Below are 17,590 nucleotides of genomic sequence, written 5' to 3'. Positions count from 1 at the left end.
CTCAAAACTGCAAAAGACTCTGCAAAGAGACGTTTATAGAAGCACCAAGTAGAACTTAAATTAATGGGCATAAATGGAGAGTAGGGGGTTCAAATCTCATTACCATCAATGATGATGGCTACGCCAAGCTCTCTTGGGGGAGGAGAGAAGTAAATACTCTCAGCCAAGACCAATGGAAGATTGTATTTACTCCTCTTCTCCCCTTTCAAAATTAGTAAGGTAGATGAAAAAGAAATAATACTTTATGACATGAAGAGATGTCGATGTGCCTTAGCACCCCATAACATGATGCTCTCCTCCAACTCTATTTTAAGCAGCTTTGAAGGACCTTCTATGTTGATCTTCAAAAGTGCATCCAAGGATTGTAACTCCATATTGTTTTGCAAATTTGTCTTAATCCTTGTTCATGCGCTAAATCCTCTCTCACGTATAGCATTAGAAGAGCATTGCACTAAAGCAATCTGTCAAACAATAAAAATATTGGGATACGAGTCTCTTCATGTTGCATTGCAAGCGATTGCAACTGCAACATTTGAAAGACTAAAACGTACACAACTAATAGCAACATGTTTCTTGAAACTAATTCACTGTTAAAATCATCCTCATCAATGAAAGCAACATAATTTGTAATCTCTAAAGACTTAATATTACCATAAAAGGAAGCTATTTCTTTTGCCTCTGACTTACCATAATCTCATAGAACTTTCTCTAATATTGAATGTTGTGCTGGAACTAAAATACCTAGCTTACCCAAAATGGAATTGTCAGTAAACCGTTCTTGAAGAGAGGTGATAACCTTCTTCAAAAAAGAAACCCGTAACTCTAAAGCACGCATTAGATCCATGCCAAAGATATCTCTCTCAATCTCAATATCAAAAAACTTTTTGCCATGAATAGCTCCTTGCAAGTAAAACACAAAACCTTTATTTTGCCCGTATGCTCGCAAAAACGTATAACCACTTGCATCAAGAATACGTTCATTCTCATCAACATTAGGAGGATCAATGTAATACTGCTGAATTAAGTTGATCTCTTTTTGAATGATCACTAGCACAATAGTAACATCTTCAAATGGTTTTTGAAATAACTTATGGTGACTGAATATAGACATACCTTTCAGAATGGCTGCTAAGAAAAAAAGACAATAAATGTTTTCAAACTTAGAAAGATCAGCAAAAAGAGTTGGAGCTTTTTCTTTTGTCTCCAATAGAATGACATTAAGAGAAGAACATACCTTGCCTATTGCGGATGCACGACTTAGCCATCTAACATCAAGTGTGTGCTCTAATCTCAAGATCGGGCACACCAATTCCTTTTGAGTAATCCTTAACTCGTCAAGCCTCTTGTTAGAGTGATTAAAATGTGTGGCAATCGAATTAACAAGCTTCTCTAATGTTATGGAAATCTCATAATTCTCTGCAACAGAAGACACAACCAAATCTTTCCTATGAGCAATACAACTAGAGTGCTTCGTTAGCTATGTTAGATCGAATGAGATTGAAAAAAATATTGGAAACTGAGAGAGAGAGAGAGAGAGAGAGAGAGAGAGAGAGAGAAGAGAGAGAGATTTCATGAAAGAGTGTTAGATTTTTTTACCTCAGAGTGTTTGGGATACCGATTGTCGTGGTTCAGTGGTGTACCTCCACAAAAATTGGTTACTTATTGTAATGCTTCAGAGGGGTACCTCGCCAAAAACCACAAGGAGTGTTAAGAGTTTTGTCAAGCTCAATGTTCATGATCATACAAGATGTCAATGTCATTGTTTGTTGTTCCATTTTTTATGTTTCAAAAAAAAGAAAACATGCAAGTCTCCTTGCATGGGGGAGTTTGCACAATCTTCCCCAATTTTTATAATATGAGGGAACGTGCCATTCCCACGGCAGCATGCAATTTTCAATGCATTCGTTAACTGCCTTCTTAGTGTCAAAAATCAAAAAATGATAATGCTTACTCACCATGAGATTGAATGTCTATTGCCACTGGACTTCCTTGCATCAACAATATTTGGCATCTCCTGCACTCATTAGAAAAGAAATGGACTCATTTTCGGGCCTTTTAACTCTAGTGAGAGAATGCTCCTTAGCCAGTAGGAAGAAGGCTAACGTTATGTAGAAAAAACCTTTGTTCTCATCTTGAAAATGTCCATGAAAACCCTTTATTCACTTGGTACTGACCTCATGAGGCCCTAGGCTTAAAAATGCTATATCTTGAGCTAGAGACGTCAGATTTTGTTTTAAAGAGCTATCCTAAGGTTTTTGGACGTTCCGGATGCATCTGGGGTATTATTTTTGTGTTTTGAAAACAACTCTTATGTGTTTTCTCTCATCACATGTCACATCACTCATTAGAATTCACGGACATGGATTTTTGTGTACACTTCAGTTGGGCTCTCGAAAAGCATTTTGTACGGGCATGCATTTAAGTGATTGAGCAAACTTTTACGTATGTACTATGAGAAATAGAATTCCAAAAAGAACTTTTGCATTTTTCACAATTACCTCTCTCTATGCTGAGTTGGCGTTTCTTATAAGGCCCATAATTGAGTCCAAGTTTCTCCTAATGTAACCCGCTACAAGAGACGACACCATAGGGAGGATACCCTTCAAGAAGTTTTTGTGCTATTGTGAGGACACCACATTTTGTATACATATCGATCAAACCACCACCAAGCATGAAATTGTACTCCCAAGAAACGTTGACTAGCGATCATATCGTGAATTCTAATATCTATGGTTGCCTACGTGATTGCATCTGCTGACCCGCATGCCTTCCAAATTCCTATGTAGGCGTAGTTGATTGCATCTAGATAGAGATTCTTTTTGCGATTTTGTGGCGGCGTTCCGCACAGGAAGGTCCTTGGGCGCTTTTCGTGTGTTCTGAAGATCACCGTATGTGACGTACACATAGTGCCATGCAAAGCCAAGCACAACTTCTTTCCTGTATGGCTCATTGGCCTTGCTCTTGTTGCGCACATCCCACAATGAGTGCATTAAAGGAGTCCACACTGCAGAAAGATGAAAATAGCCTAGAGCTTTCTGGGCTTGCTCCTGCACTGCGTATCCCGCTACCAATGCATTGAAAGAGACGCCATTCCCATCATTTAATGCATTCGACAAGAAACATTTTGGGCAAAATGGTCATGAAGAACATGCCCATGTCATATTGCATCTTTGAAATTAATTTCAGATCTTCCTCACCTGCCCTTGCTTCACATAATTTGATATAAAAGCACTCCAAGAGACTTCGGTTGGTGAGAAATTGTCACTTTTCTGAAGCGCAACACACGTGTCATAATTATCGACCAAGATTGTGCCAAGCACGACATCTTTTTTCAACAGCCTTTGAACAACAATAAAAAGCTCATTTTTTGTGCCCGTATCAGCCTCTTGCATAGAGACACATGCCTGCAATGTGGACACGTAGGTGATACCATATGGAGAGAGGCCCACGTCGGCATCTTGTGTACAAACTTATGCCTTCAAGATGCACGCGTATGTGATTGCATTTGGAAAGAGTCCCTCACTTCAGATCCTCTAGAAAACATATCAACCAAGGCATTGCCAAGCTTGGCATTTTTTTGTAAAAGCTACTATTAAAGAGAATTTTCAAGCCCATATCGACATCTTGCGTACAACCACAAGCCTTCAAGATGCATGCGTGTGTGATTACATCCGGAGAGAGGCCCCCACTTTCCATCTGTTGAAAACAACCGAGAGCTTTCTGGCCTTGCTCCTGTTGCGTGTATCCCGCAATCAATGCACTCCAAGAGACGGCATTCGTGAGATAGATCCCACAACTAGTGCATTCCCATACTTTGCATCCCTTGAAAATAGCCTAAAGCTTTCTGGAGCTGCTTCTCTTGCGCACATCCCACAATCAGTGCATTCCAAGAGACAATATTCTGGTTAGGAAGCTCCTCAAGCACTTTTTGTGCTTTCTCAAACTCAGCACATTTGGCATACATCTCGACCAACACAGTCCCAAGCATGACATCTTTTCTCAACAGCCTCTAGAGCCACTCTTCTTGCGCACATCCCGCAATCAATGTTGGCAGACAAGAAGCTCTTCAAGCACTTTTGTGCTTTCTCAAGCACACCACATTTGGCATACGTATTGACCAAGATAGTGCCAAACACGACATATTTTTTCAATAGCCTCTGATTAACAATATAATTGTGAATTTTTGTGGCAATATGAGCATCTTGCATAGAGCCACATGCCTTCAAGATGCATGGGTAGATGATTGCATCTGGAGAGAGGGCCTCGCTTCGCATACATATCGACCAAGGCAGTGCCAAGCACAACACCTCTTTTCAAGAGCCTTTGACTAAAAATATAGTTGTGAATTCTTGTGCCCATATTAGTATCTTGTGTAGAGCCACATCCTTCAAGATCCATGCATAGGTGATTCCATTTGCAGAGAGGCCCTTGAGCCCTCGCTTCACATATATATGGACCAAGACAATACTGCTCTTGTTGCGCACCTTCCGCAATCAGTGCATTCCAAGAGGCCACATCTACTGAAAACAAACAAGAGATTTCTGGCCATGACACTGGGGAAAATCTTGCAATCAGTGCATTCCAAGAGTCCATACTCCGCACAAGAAGCTCCTCAAGAACTTGTGAGAGCCACATACCCAAAATGTAAGCATGGCCTTCAAGACGAAAGTATAGGTGATTGAGTTTATGGAGGTACACTTGCTTTGCATCCGCTAAAAACAGTCTCGAGCTTTCTGGCCCTGCTCTTATTGTGCACGTCCCGTAATCAATGCATTTCAAGAGGCGACATTTAGCATTCATATCGACCAAGACAATGCCAAGGACGACATCTTTTTTTAAAAGACTCTAACTAACAATATAATTGTGAATAATTTGCCCATATCAGCATCTTGCGTAGAGCCACATGCCTTCAAGATGAATACGTAGGTGATTTCATGTGGCAAAAAAAAACTAGAGCTTTCTACTATGGGCAAAATCTCGTAATCAGTACATTCCAAGAGTCCACACTTCGGATAGGAAGCTGAAAATAGCCTAGAGCTTTCAGGCACTGCTCATGTTGTGTGTATCCTATGATCGATGCACTCCAATGCTTTGCATCCATTGAAAACAGCCTAGAGCTTTCTGTCCCTGCTCTTGTTGCACACATCCCGCAATCAGTGCATTCCAAGAGGCGACATTTCATGACAGTACCACATTTGGCATACATATCAACCAAGCACTGCTAAGCACGACATACGCTTACCAACAACGCCAAACCAGGTATCTTCTCGTCGCTAATTCTCTCACCCATGTCAACAACTTGCATAAGCCCATTGGCCTTCAAGGTGCAAGCATAGGTGAATGCATTTGTAGAGAAGCCTTTCGGTTGCATCTGCTTCCTGTTGTGTGTATCCTGCAACCAGTGCATTCCAATGCTTTGCTTCTGCTAGAGTTTTGTGGCCCTGCTCTTGTTGCGCACATCCCACAATCAATGCATTCAAAGAGGCGACATTCCTTGCAAGAATCTCCTCAAGCACTTTTTATGCTTTCTCAAGGGCACCACATTTGGCATACATATCGACCAAGGCATTGCCAAGTACGACATCTTTTTTCATCAACATCCCGTGACTAACAATATCAATCTCAATTTTTGTGTCCATATGAGCATCTTGCGTAGAGCAACATGCCTTCAAGATGCACGCGTACGCAATTGCATTTGGTGTAAATAGACTAAGTTTTCTCTTGTGGAAAATACTGCAATCAGTGGATTCCAAGAGTCCACACTATGCGTAGGAAGTGGAAAACATTCTAGAGCTTTCTGGACCTGCTCCTATTGTGCATATCCCGCAACCTATGCATTTCAATGCTTTGCATCTGTTGAAAACAACAGCCTATAGATTTTTGGCACTGCTTTTTCTTGCGCACATCCCACAATCAGTGCATTCCAAGAGACAACATTCGAGACAAAAAGCTGCTCAAGCACTTTTTGTGCTTTCTCAAGCACATCACATTTGGCATACATCTCGACCAAGACACTGCTAAGCATGACAACCTCTGGAGCTGCTCTTGTTGCGCACATCCCACAAGCAATGCCGGACAGAAAGCTCATCAAGCACTTTTTGTGATTTCTCAAGCGCACCACATTTGACATACATATTGACCAAGATAGTGCCAAGCACGACATCTTTTTTCAATAGCCTCTGACTACCAATGTAATTGTGATTTTTTGTGCCCATATTAGCATCTTGCGTAGAGCCACATGCCTTCAAGGTGCATGCATAGGTGATTGTAGCTAGAGAGAGGCCCTCGCTTTGCATACATATCAACCAAGACAGAGCCAAGCACGACATCTCTTTTCAAGAGAATCCGACGAACAATATAATTGTGATTTTTTGTGCCCATATCAACATCTTGCTAGAGCTGCATGCCTTCACGATGCATGCGTAGGTGATTGCATTTGGAGAGAAGACCTCTCTTCGCATACATATAAACCAAGACAGTGCCAAGCATGACACCTCTTATCAAGAGCCTCTGACTAACAACATAGTTGTGAATTCGTGTGCCCATATCAGCATCCTTCGTAGAGCCACAATCTTCAAGATGCATGCATAGGTGATTCCATCTGAAGAGAGGCCCTCGCTTCACTTGGCACTCAAGCCTCTAAGACAGTGCCAAGCACAACAACTTTTTTCAACAGCCTCTAGCGGCCGGGCTACGACCGCTCTTCGCATACATATCAACCAAGACAGTGCCAAGCACAACACCTCTTATCAAGAGCCTCTGCCTAACAACATAGTTGTGAATTTGTGTGCCCATATCAGCATCTTGCGTAGAGCCACAATCTTCAAGATGTATGCATAGGTGATTCCATATGAAGAGAGGTCCTCGCTTCACTTGGCACTCAAGCCTCCAAGACAGTGCCAAGCACAACAGTTTTTTTCAACAGCCTCTAGTGGTCGGCCTGCGTTCCTGCCTTGGCTTTACAAAGCATAGTTGTTAATTTTTTGTGCCCACATCAGCATCTTGCATAGAGCCACAGTCTTCAAGATGCATGCATAAGTGATTCCATCTAAAGAGAGGCCGCCCTGGATGAGCCCTCGCTTCACTGGTTGTTTTCAAAACTTGGCCCTTCAAGACAGTGCGAAGCAGGACAACTTTTTTCAACAGCCTCTAACGCGGCCTGGGCTGTGTTCCTGGCTTGGCTTTAGAAATCTATAGAGAGCCCTACATCTCCCTGCAAGCTTGTAAAAATAGCCAAGAGTCCACGCTCTGGCCCTTCTCCCTGTGCGTAATTTGTCCTACGCGCATCGATAAAACGATGGAGCCCGTGTGAAAGTCTGCCACGTTGGCCCGCCCTTGCTGGGCATATCCTCCTATAAGTGCAGTCCAAGAAACTACATTTGGGGAGAAACCCTCCCTCCGCATTCGTTGAAAACACCCCTTAGCTTCCTGGCCCTGCCCCTGTTGGGCATATCCTGTAATCAGTGCATTCCAAGAGACTTCATCCGGACAGAAAGCTGGTCAAGAACTTGTTGTGCTTTCAAAAGTACACCTCACTTGGCATACATGTCAAGCAAAGCCTTGCCACATCTTTTTGTAACAGCCCTTGCCTAACAATCTCATCATGACTCTGCTTACCCATGATAGCATTTTGCATAATGCCACATGCCTTCAAAACACAAGCATAGGTGACCGCATCCAGAGAGAAGCTCTCACTTTGCAACCGATAAAAACAGCCAAGCACTTCCTAGTCCTGATCTTGTTGAGCATATCCTGCAATCAATGCATTCCAAGAGACTGCATCCCGGACATAAAGCTCGTCAAGAACTTGTTGTGCTTTGGAAAGTACACTACACTTGGCATACATGTCAACCAAAGCATTACCAAGCACGATAATTTTTTGCAACAGCCCCCGACTAACAAGCTCATCATGAATTTATTTTCCTGCGTTGACGTCTTTCAAAGTGCCACATGCCTTCAAAATGCAAGCATAGGTGACTGATTCTGGAGAGAAGCCCTCGCTTCGCATCCGCTAGAAACATCCCAATGCTTCTTGGCCTTGTCCCTGTTGGGCATAACCTGCAATCAATGCATTCCAAGAGAGCGCATCTTGTTCAGGAAGCTCGTCAAGAACTTGTTGAGCTTTCAAAAGTACACGACACTTGGCATACATGTCAACCAAAGCATTGCCAAGCATGACAGTTGTTTTCAACATCCCCTTATTGACAATCTCATCGTGAATTTGTTTGCCCATATCAATGTCTCGCCTAATGCCACATGCCTTCAAAATGCAAGCATAGTTGACTGCATCTGGAGAGAAACCCTCACTTCGCATACAATGGAAACAGTTCAAAGCTTCCTGGCCCTGGCCTTGTTGGGCATATCCTGCAATTCATGTAGTCCAAGAGATGAAATCTCGGTTGGGAAGCTCGTCCATAACTTGTTGTGCTTTCCAAAGTACACCACAATTAGCATACATGTATACCAGCGCATTGCCAAGCACGACATTCTTCTCCAACAACCTCTGACTGCATCCGGAGAGAGGCCCTCGCTTCGCAAGCGATGAAAACAGCCCAGAGCTTCGTGACCCTGCCCATGTCGGGCATATCCTGAAATAAGTGTAGTCCAATCGACGACATCGCGGACTCGAAGCTCATCAACAACTTGTTGTGCTCTGACAAGTGAACCGCACTTAACATACATATTGGCCAACACGCTCTGTAACCTGTGAACTGTGTGTAAAGAAGATCGGGTAGCTTTTGATGGCATAGTTCTTTTTAGAGCTTGTCGGGGCTCGGTTTAAAAAAAAAAAAAGAGGAGCCACGTGGGCTAACGACAGGCCAGGAATTTGGAATTGCCCACTACGCTAACGAAGTAATGAATAGATGTTAGAAATGGATTCATATGTGTTTTAAAAAGCATTGAAACACCACTCTCTGACCCTGTCGTGGTTGAACACCCATCAGAAGTGAAAAGGCGATTAGCTTTGACAGATCAAAAGCATTTTTTTTCAACTCATGAAGAACGACATTAAAGATAGACTTGGCATCTCCATCACTTACACGCACTATGCCATAAAAGCTATAGGTGAGAATGCAATTCTTCAATGATGTAGGAAAAATAGATGATTAAGTGTCCATGCTTACGAATATAATTAGACTCATTAATCAAGACAACAAAGAAAGGTCTTTGAGACACTTTTCTCAAAGTGGAGTTCATGACACACTTACCCATACAATAAACCATCTCCACACAAGCCTTGTCGTAATTGTACAAGGATGTGGACAATGGCACTCGACAATCTTGCAAAAGAGAAATCATGTCAGTAAATCCAAAAAATGCATAATTTTTCTTTGCCATATGGTAGGCAACCCAAAAAAGAGTAAAGAGAGCCTCGTCTTTGAAGTCCTATGCCCTCTTCATGTTGTTTTGAATGCTTTCCTCTCCTTCTAAGAGGAAAGCATCCATTACATTCACATGACAATCAGTTCAACAATGAGCACGCCCTTTGCTGTACCCTCAACCTGTCCTTGTCCAATGTTAATTAATAGAAGCCTCTGGAGTTTGAGCTTGCGTATGTTAGCTTTTTGAGAATTTTCAATTTTTGGTTTTGGAAATACTAGTTTCTGTTCGTTGATGGCTTTTACAATATAGTCCTCAGACTTCCTTTCGAAAGCGGCATTGTTAACTGAGTCAATGTCAGTTAACAAGAGCTGCTAAAGACCACAGGAGCTGCTAAAGACCAAAGACGTACGAATGCACATCGAAGATCAACATGAAGAAGCAGTAAAGATTGGAGTTACACATTTTTCCAAAATGGTTATGTATTGTAAATTCTCGATTTACTTCAAGCCATTGTAATATTTTTAATGTGTTACGGGCTCAATGGGACTTCTAAGCTGTAAAGAACAGGTCAGTTAGTGTGCCTAGGTTGCAAATCAGTAAGTGGTGTAGCCCTAAAGTCCTTGGGCACCCGGACATTGCATATTTTTACCCTAGGTATATAAGGCAGTGTGTAAAAGAAATTAGGGTTTTCAAGCTCATTGGTTGAGAGCACTCTTTGGTGAGAGCTCTTGAGGTGTGTGTCTATGGAGTCCTTGAGCTTCTCCTTGCTCATGAGACTTGATTAGCACTAATCATAGATTCATTTTCTTTCACTATGCCTCTCTCATGCTTCTTATGATTGCCTATGATGCTTTGATTAGCTAGGTCTTAACTAATTAGTGGTTAATCCCGCTCTAATCTTGTGTGATTGCCCTCTCTTGCTTGTGTGTGCATGTAGGTTAGATTGGAGTGTGGTGCTCAATAGATCTATGTGTGTGTGCTTGGATTAGTGTGTTGCATGATAGGATTAGTGTTGTGTGCGTCTTGCAATCGTTAGTATGTGTGATTGGGTTGATTAGAGGTGAAGAGAAGTGGATGTGGAGATTGCCCTTCATTGTGGCTTAGCTCCTCCATAGGCCGGGAAGTTCACCTCATAGAGTTAGCCATTTGTGCTACCATGATTAGCTCACTAATCGTGTGAGTGTTTCCATGCCCTAGCCGGTTTGCTCATCCCTCCGGATTGATAATTTTGTTGGTCATTGGAGTTATGCAATGATGGGAACCCCCAATAGGCATCAACTTGCAAACCGTGTCCCTCAAAGGCTCAAGCCTCAACCCTCGACTCTCATGCCTCAATGCTCACTTCTCAGGAAAAGCTGGCTACTACACATCACAAGGCTCTCAGGCTTGAGCTCAAGTGAAAAGTGGAATTAGGATTCAAATTTAGTATGCGACTTTGCTGTATGCGGCATGCGTGTGAGACTCGAGAAAGAGACAGCAAGAAAGGCTAAAGTGCTCTTGTTAATCGAGTGAAGTTTTAGGAAACTTTAGGATACCTTGTCATACTTAGCACAGTTCGACTTGGATTGTGAGTTTGAATTCTGGCTTTTAAAGTTCGAAGCCTTACAGGACAATGTTGTATTTTATATATATCTATATATAATCGAAGCCTCTTCAACATAGAGGGAGCTTAGGTTTGGCAATTGAATTGATGAAATTGTTTGGCAATTGAATTGATGTGACTTATGTGATTTTATTTGGCTGCACTAATCCCCTTTGTGTGGAGAATTTTCAGATTTTTTTTGGATATTTTGCGTATAATTTTTGGTTAATTCTATAAAAAATTGATATTTTGCGATCTTTACGAGCTGTTTTGAATGTGAGTTTATGGCTTGATTTTGAGGGCATTGGGCTTTCGTTCGTCGAGTTTTGAGTGTTTTACTATTTGCGGGGACCGGGTTGATGATTTTGTCGAATTTGGCATTTTTGGTAAAACTGCTATTTTTGGTATGCTTTTGCGTGTCAAAAATGTTTGGTTGTAAATGACAATGATTTTCTAAGGTTTTTAGAAAATTTTGGGAAAATTTTGGAATTTTCTGGCGATTTTTGGAGTTTTCGAGTGATTTTTAGCGTTTTGGCTAATTTTTGACATAGTTTTGGTAGTTTTGGACGCTTGGAATAAAAATTTAATAAAATATAAAACCGGGTTCGAGTTGCGACGTCCGTGCCTTGCGGCGCATAAAATTTCGTTCTACTAGATCTCTACAGTCGCTTGTGATAGTTTTTTGTCGACATTAAAATTCTCTTCTTCTTCTTTTCGCTCTGGGTGAACCCACCCCACACCCCCACTCTCTCTCCTCCCCTTGCTAAAACTCCGATTATCATCCTCTCTCTCTTCCCCACCCCCTCGCCAAACGATGATTTACATTCTCTCTCCTCCTCCTCAATCTCTCTCTAACTCCCTCTCTCTCCCAACGTGACCTCCCTCTCTCTCTCTCTCTTGTCTTTTACTCACACCCACACGTACACTGCCCTGCTTCTTGCGCTCTCTCTCTCTCTCTCTCTCTCTCTCTCTCTCTCTCTCTCTCTCTCTCTCTCTCTCTCTCTCTCTCTCTCTCTCTCTCCTTTCAACTTCACGCCTGCTTGGCGTTTTCTCCAACCTTCTCTCTCTCTCCCAGGCTCCGTACGGTGCGCCAAGCTCTTTCGTCCCCTCTGCTGACTCCCCATATGTGACTCTGCTCTCCCTCCGTCTCTTTCTCCACTCCGCGTACTATCCCACATCTGCTACATCAGCGCCCACGCGCACACACACTACACCCACACACTCCCGTCTGCAGTCAACCTCGTGCTCTCTCTCTAGTCTTTTTGCTGCGTGAGTACGCGCCATCCACTTTCCTGCACACGCCAACCCCGCCAGTTGATTCCGAGTCAACGCCTTCGATATGCTAACCTCACCAAGTCAGGTAAGCGGTTAGCTGAGTTAGTTTAATTAAGTTAGTTTAGGTTAGTTAGAATTAAAAAAACTTATAAAAAAGAATACAAAATCAAAGTTTCAATTAAAAAATAAAAAATAAAAAATAAAAAAATCATAAAAAAGATTTTAAAAAAAAAAATCACAAAAAATAAAAAACACATAGAAAATTCATCAAAAGTTCATTAATAAATCACAAAAAATTCTTAAAAATAAAAAACTCACTGATAAGTCACAAAAATGATAAAAATTTCCTAAAAATTCATAAAAAAATAAAAACTCTTTGAAAAAATAATTCACAAAAAATTCATAAAACCATCAAAATTTCCATAAAAATTCTAAAATTCATGAACAAGATTAGAAAATTACCAAAAAACTCACAGATTTGCAGAAAAATTATAAAAAATCAAAACCTTTCCAAAAAAACATTTTTTTTGAAAATTTAAAATTATATAAAAAATTAAGAAAAATAAAAAGAAAGTCGCCCAAAGTGCCAAAAAGAGCTAGAAAAAATCAAGAAGTGCTAGAAAAAACCAGAAAGAAGGAAAAAAGCAAAAAAGAAAACACACACCATCGAAAGAGACACACGTCGAACAAACAACGCAAAAGTGGCCAAGTCAAAAAAAGCAAAGCCACGAAGTGTACTGCAAAGCGAGCAAAAATTGAGAACAACAGCAAGGAAAAAACCGTGTAAACTGTGCCAAAGCGAACCAGAGATCAGTCGGAAATAGCGAGCAAAAAGATTGACTCAAAGCCATGAGCGGCAAAAAGTTTTTAAAGTTGTCAAAATCAAGCATGTAAATTAGCTTCCGATCGGACGAACAAGGGCACAACTCACATGTGATTGCAAATTAGGCTAGTACAAGCAGCAAAAGTTTTGCTAATCAACGCCAAAATCTGCTAGGAGACAATTTTTACAGAACTAACCGACATGGACTCAAATCGAGCCGAGAATTCAAGTACAACAGAGCAAGACAGTAGCAATGGCAACACAGGTACAACTGCAACAGAGCAGATTTTACAGCTATATGGCTACAATGGGGATACATTTTTATACACAGATTCAGAAGGCCATAGGTATCTTATGAGCAGTAAAAGAACACAGGAGCCAAGATTCTATTGATCAGAGTAAAGCTAGATTCAGAAAAATCCCAGATGTTCACAGACTTCAGTGGAGCCAGGTATTGCAAGCTCAAAGATGAAGTGCAGTTAGAAGTGCAAAAAATCAACCCAAGTGTTTATCCAAAAATCTACACAAGCCAACAAAACATACAGTGGTGCATATACAATCAAGGTCATTGCACATGGATTTCTATGGTCAGATCTATAGTCGAGAGTCAGTAATGAAAGATCCAACAAATCAACCAATAGAAGCAAACCTAATTGGAGAACAAAGCCAAAGACGATACAAAGGTAAAGACGGAGCAGTCTACAGCTTGATGCTCAGACTTATAAAAGAAAATTCTGACAATTTGGCAAACAGAGAGACATAAACTTCTCAGCATGAGCTTGACATACAAAACCAAATGAAATACCACCAGTCATGGTGTATTGGTCAGACTGTGGACGAAAAGGTGGACATTTTTCTGAAGATTGTCCAAGAAATCCAGACAACAAGGACACATCAACCGCCAAGCAAGGTACAAAGAAAATTGGAAATGCAAATCTCGATATAAGTGCATTTAACTCGTCAATTTCAATGCAATCAGATGATTCTGCATTACCATTAGAAGCACCAATGAAAACACTGCAAGTTCAAAGCCAGCATAAAGATGCACATACACATGAAAAGCTTAAAATTGATTCTTTGAACAACAAATTCCTGCTTGAATCTAGTAAAGGTGTTCAGATATCACCAAATGTTGAAAAGACTGTTAGGTTTGCAAATGATTTTGCATCCACTGCCACAAGTGTGCAAACATTCACGAGTCTAAGGGACACATCAAATAGAATCATGTTAGCTTTGTATGGTACACATCATTCATATGCACACTATGTAGACCAAAAAGGGCACTATACAAAAAGGATCAACCATTGTTTGAACGGCATACATACTAGCTCATAGAAGTGCGTCCAGTGATAGATCAGAAAGGATGGTTCATTTTAGAGGAAAGAATCTGTTATAGCCCATCCTCTCTAGAGTTGAAGGATATTACCCGAGTGAACCCAAAAATATGTTCAGAGCCAAACTCTCCTCCATCGAAAATCAAGCTTCGATGTTGTGATCAAATGAGCATATACTTTGACCAAAGTAGTCGTAGATATAGATGAGAGTCTAACATCTATGATGCCTTGGGTCTTGAAACCACATAAGCTCATATCATTAGAGACCCATGGGATACACAATATCAGGGCAAAGATAATGCTATTTACAACTTGACTTGGGGAATTATTTCTCATGTTTCACAGAGATACATAGGAAACTATGCAGAAGGATTACAGATGCCAAACATCAACAATGCTATCGAAAGTGTACCTTCGCAGTCCCATAGGGTGAGACTAAATCAGAGCCAAACAATTTTGAACTCTTACAATAAAGTAGGCTATATTGATCACCCTAGGAAGGGGGGAGCTGTAAATCCATCAAGCTCAACTCATGTACCAGGAAAGGCTACACCAGTTAGGAGCCCTAGAGCTTCTAGCCAACAGAACCCTTCAAGGCAAAAAGCATTGAAAGATCATATGGTTGTTGGAAGTTTCCAATTGACCAAGATTCCATGAGAATCTATAGATAAATGCTTATATGAAGATCATCAGAGACAAAAGTTTCAGCTGATCTCCACAAGTCAAAGTCAAAAGACAACAAATTCAATAGTGTTCAAATAGTTACATGTGATTAAGCTCACACATATATATCAAGATGCACATGGTAGCGAATATCTGCAAAATCATGATCTTGTACAAACCCCTACGGATGGCCCGACTGAAGTCAAAGACTATCTGAAGATGATTCAAAGCCTCAAACTGCCAGAACAAGTGATAGAAAAGTCAAAGTCAATGGGAGCTAAAGTCTAGAAAGCTACACAAAGGTCACCACCAAAATCTCCTTCAAAGAGATAGATTCTGCTAGAAAGTACAGTGGATCTTCTAAAATCAAAGGTTACTCAGATGTAGGTGGACAATGCTCAACAATTGCAAGCAAAAAGTGCAGTATCACAGTCATACGAGTCAACATCAATTGAAGCAGGTGATCAAAGCAAAGAAAATGCAGATAAAGCTCAACCAAAGGATGTTGCCACAACAAAAGAAGTCAAGTCAAACACAAATCTTGAGATGATCAAGTGCAACATTGTTTGTGAAAACGAAGAAAAGCTGTAAGTAAAGCTAAATTTTCAACTACACAAAAACCTCATGTCTTTTGGCACTTGGAAAAGATGTGACCAACCACAGCTGGAAGATGCTCCTAAATTTGTGAGCATACCTGGAAGCAAACGAGCAGAATGCTGGGGAATCATTTCCACCACCATTGAAGTAAGTTCACAGATCATCATAGCTCAATTCCATGTGATCTCAGCAAAGGATATGACAGGCAACATCACAATGGAAATGCAAATGGCCGAGAAGATGTTAGAGATACATAATTTAAACAGGATGTCGTCTTCAGAGACAACAAAGAATGAAGACCAAGACTGGTAACCCATGGACGACATCACAAAGTCCTCAAGTACAATTCAAATAGTAGATCTAATTGAAGAGGATTCATCTCCATCGAACTGAACTTCAGAAGAGCTTAAAGAAAATAAGGCAATAGCAAGTGTAGATCAAACAGAACAAAGAACAACCATGAAAGCTATTGAGCAAAGAATGCCACCAAAGCCAGAAGTTAAGAAGAATGAGGTTGAAGACAACCAAGAATCTATAGGAAGCCCAAAGATCTAGACATTGCCAGGTAAATCAGCTGAAGAAAGTCAGATTGGAAAACAAAGTCTCAAGTCACCCTTCATAGAGACACAATTAGATCAAGATGAGACCATGGCAAAAGCATGACAAATATATTTAATAGAACCTCCAATGAGAATAACTATAGTCCTCAGCAACACAAAAGGAGAAAGTGTCAGATGGAATGCTCTACTGAATAAAGAACAAAGTGACATATGGTTGCAGACAACATCCAGAGCATTCTAGAGATTACTCAGGGCAAGCCAGATAACATCAAAATCATGGGTAAGGCTACAAGTCAAGAAGAAATGGTTGCTATCCTTAGCATCCAACAACATGAAGAGCAGGTCAAGTTTCAAGTGAAGCCTTCAAACAAAATGCTTGCAGATGTCATCCTTGGACATCAGTGGTTAGACCAACACAAGGCCTACAAAGAAGATAAAATGATAATACTCTCTTTTCAAAGAGGTAACAAGCAACAGTTACAAGTAATTGTCAAAGTTGCGATTGTCACAGGAATCAAAGACAAATCTTGCAGACAAATGTAAAGCCAAAGTGGACCTTCCACTGATTATGAAAGAAGGTGTGATAGCATATGCCTCTACATCAAATAACCCTCATGGATTAGCTTCTTCAAGCAAGTCAGGCTTTCAAAACTTCAAGTCAAGTTCTGACCTAAGTGAACCCTCTAAGGAGACACCCAGAAAATCAAAGATATTTTAGCCAAAGTACTCAAGAAAGCAAAGGAAAGTCAAGCAAGTGTTTGTTCAGAGCAATTAAGTCAAAGTCAATGATCTGGTTTGGATTAAAGATGGGAAATCAACACAGAAATACAAACACTTGGGATGCATAGCATCACAATGGAGCTTAAAAGAACAACAGTACTATAGAGGTAACAAACATATATGGGTACCAAAACCGCAGGTTAGGGCATATGAAGTAACTTCAAGTTCCTCCCAAGAAAGAAGGCCCACAAAGTATCAACCTCAACAATATCCTAGGATACCTAAGAAATAGGTATCCAACAGAACCACATTGAAAGATGCTAAAGTCTACCACAACTCTCAAGAGTATACAGAACAAAGATGGATCTCAAAGAATGTTCCTCTTAGACAAGGATTCTAGACAGGTTATTCAAAGATTTGGCTACGAGTCAACCACAAGCCAACTGCAGCTACACCAGACCTACATGAAGATCTCAAGAGCTCAACAAGACCTAAAGTGAAGCAAAGTCAACAATGGAGATACAAAGGTCATTAAGAGGTTTGGATTCCTAAGTCTTCCAATGCTCCTAGTCAAAAGCCAGATGCTAACAATGAACAGAGGCCTACAACAACATCAAAGATTCCTATCAGCATGTCTAATTGGAGAATCAAACAAATAATGGAGTCTTCACAGTCAAAGAAGGACAACCCAACACACACGAATGAAGATTTG

The 17,590-nt window shown here is 40.8% G+C and overlaps 1 pseudogene; it reads right to left on the bottom strand.

Moving 5' to 3' along the window:
- Positions 1-343: 343 nt before the first annotated feature.
- On the bottom strand, positions 344-9,300 carry LOC147422078 (uncharacterized; annotated as a pseudogene).
- Between the last annotated feature and the right edge of the window lie 8,290 nt (positions 9,301-17,590).

The sequence above is a fragment of the Adiantum capillus-veneris genome, chromosome 27, assembly GCF_014529385.1.
Source record: "Adiantum capillus-veneris isolate H3 chromosome 27, ASM1452938v2, whole genome shotgun sequence".
Lineage (NCBI taxonomy): Eukaryota > Viridiplantae > Streptophyta > Polypodiopsida > Polypodiales > Pteridaceae > Adiantum > Adiantum capillus-veneris.
This window is presented reverse-complemented; position numbering and strand designations above follow the sequence as displayed.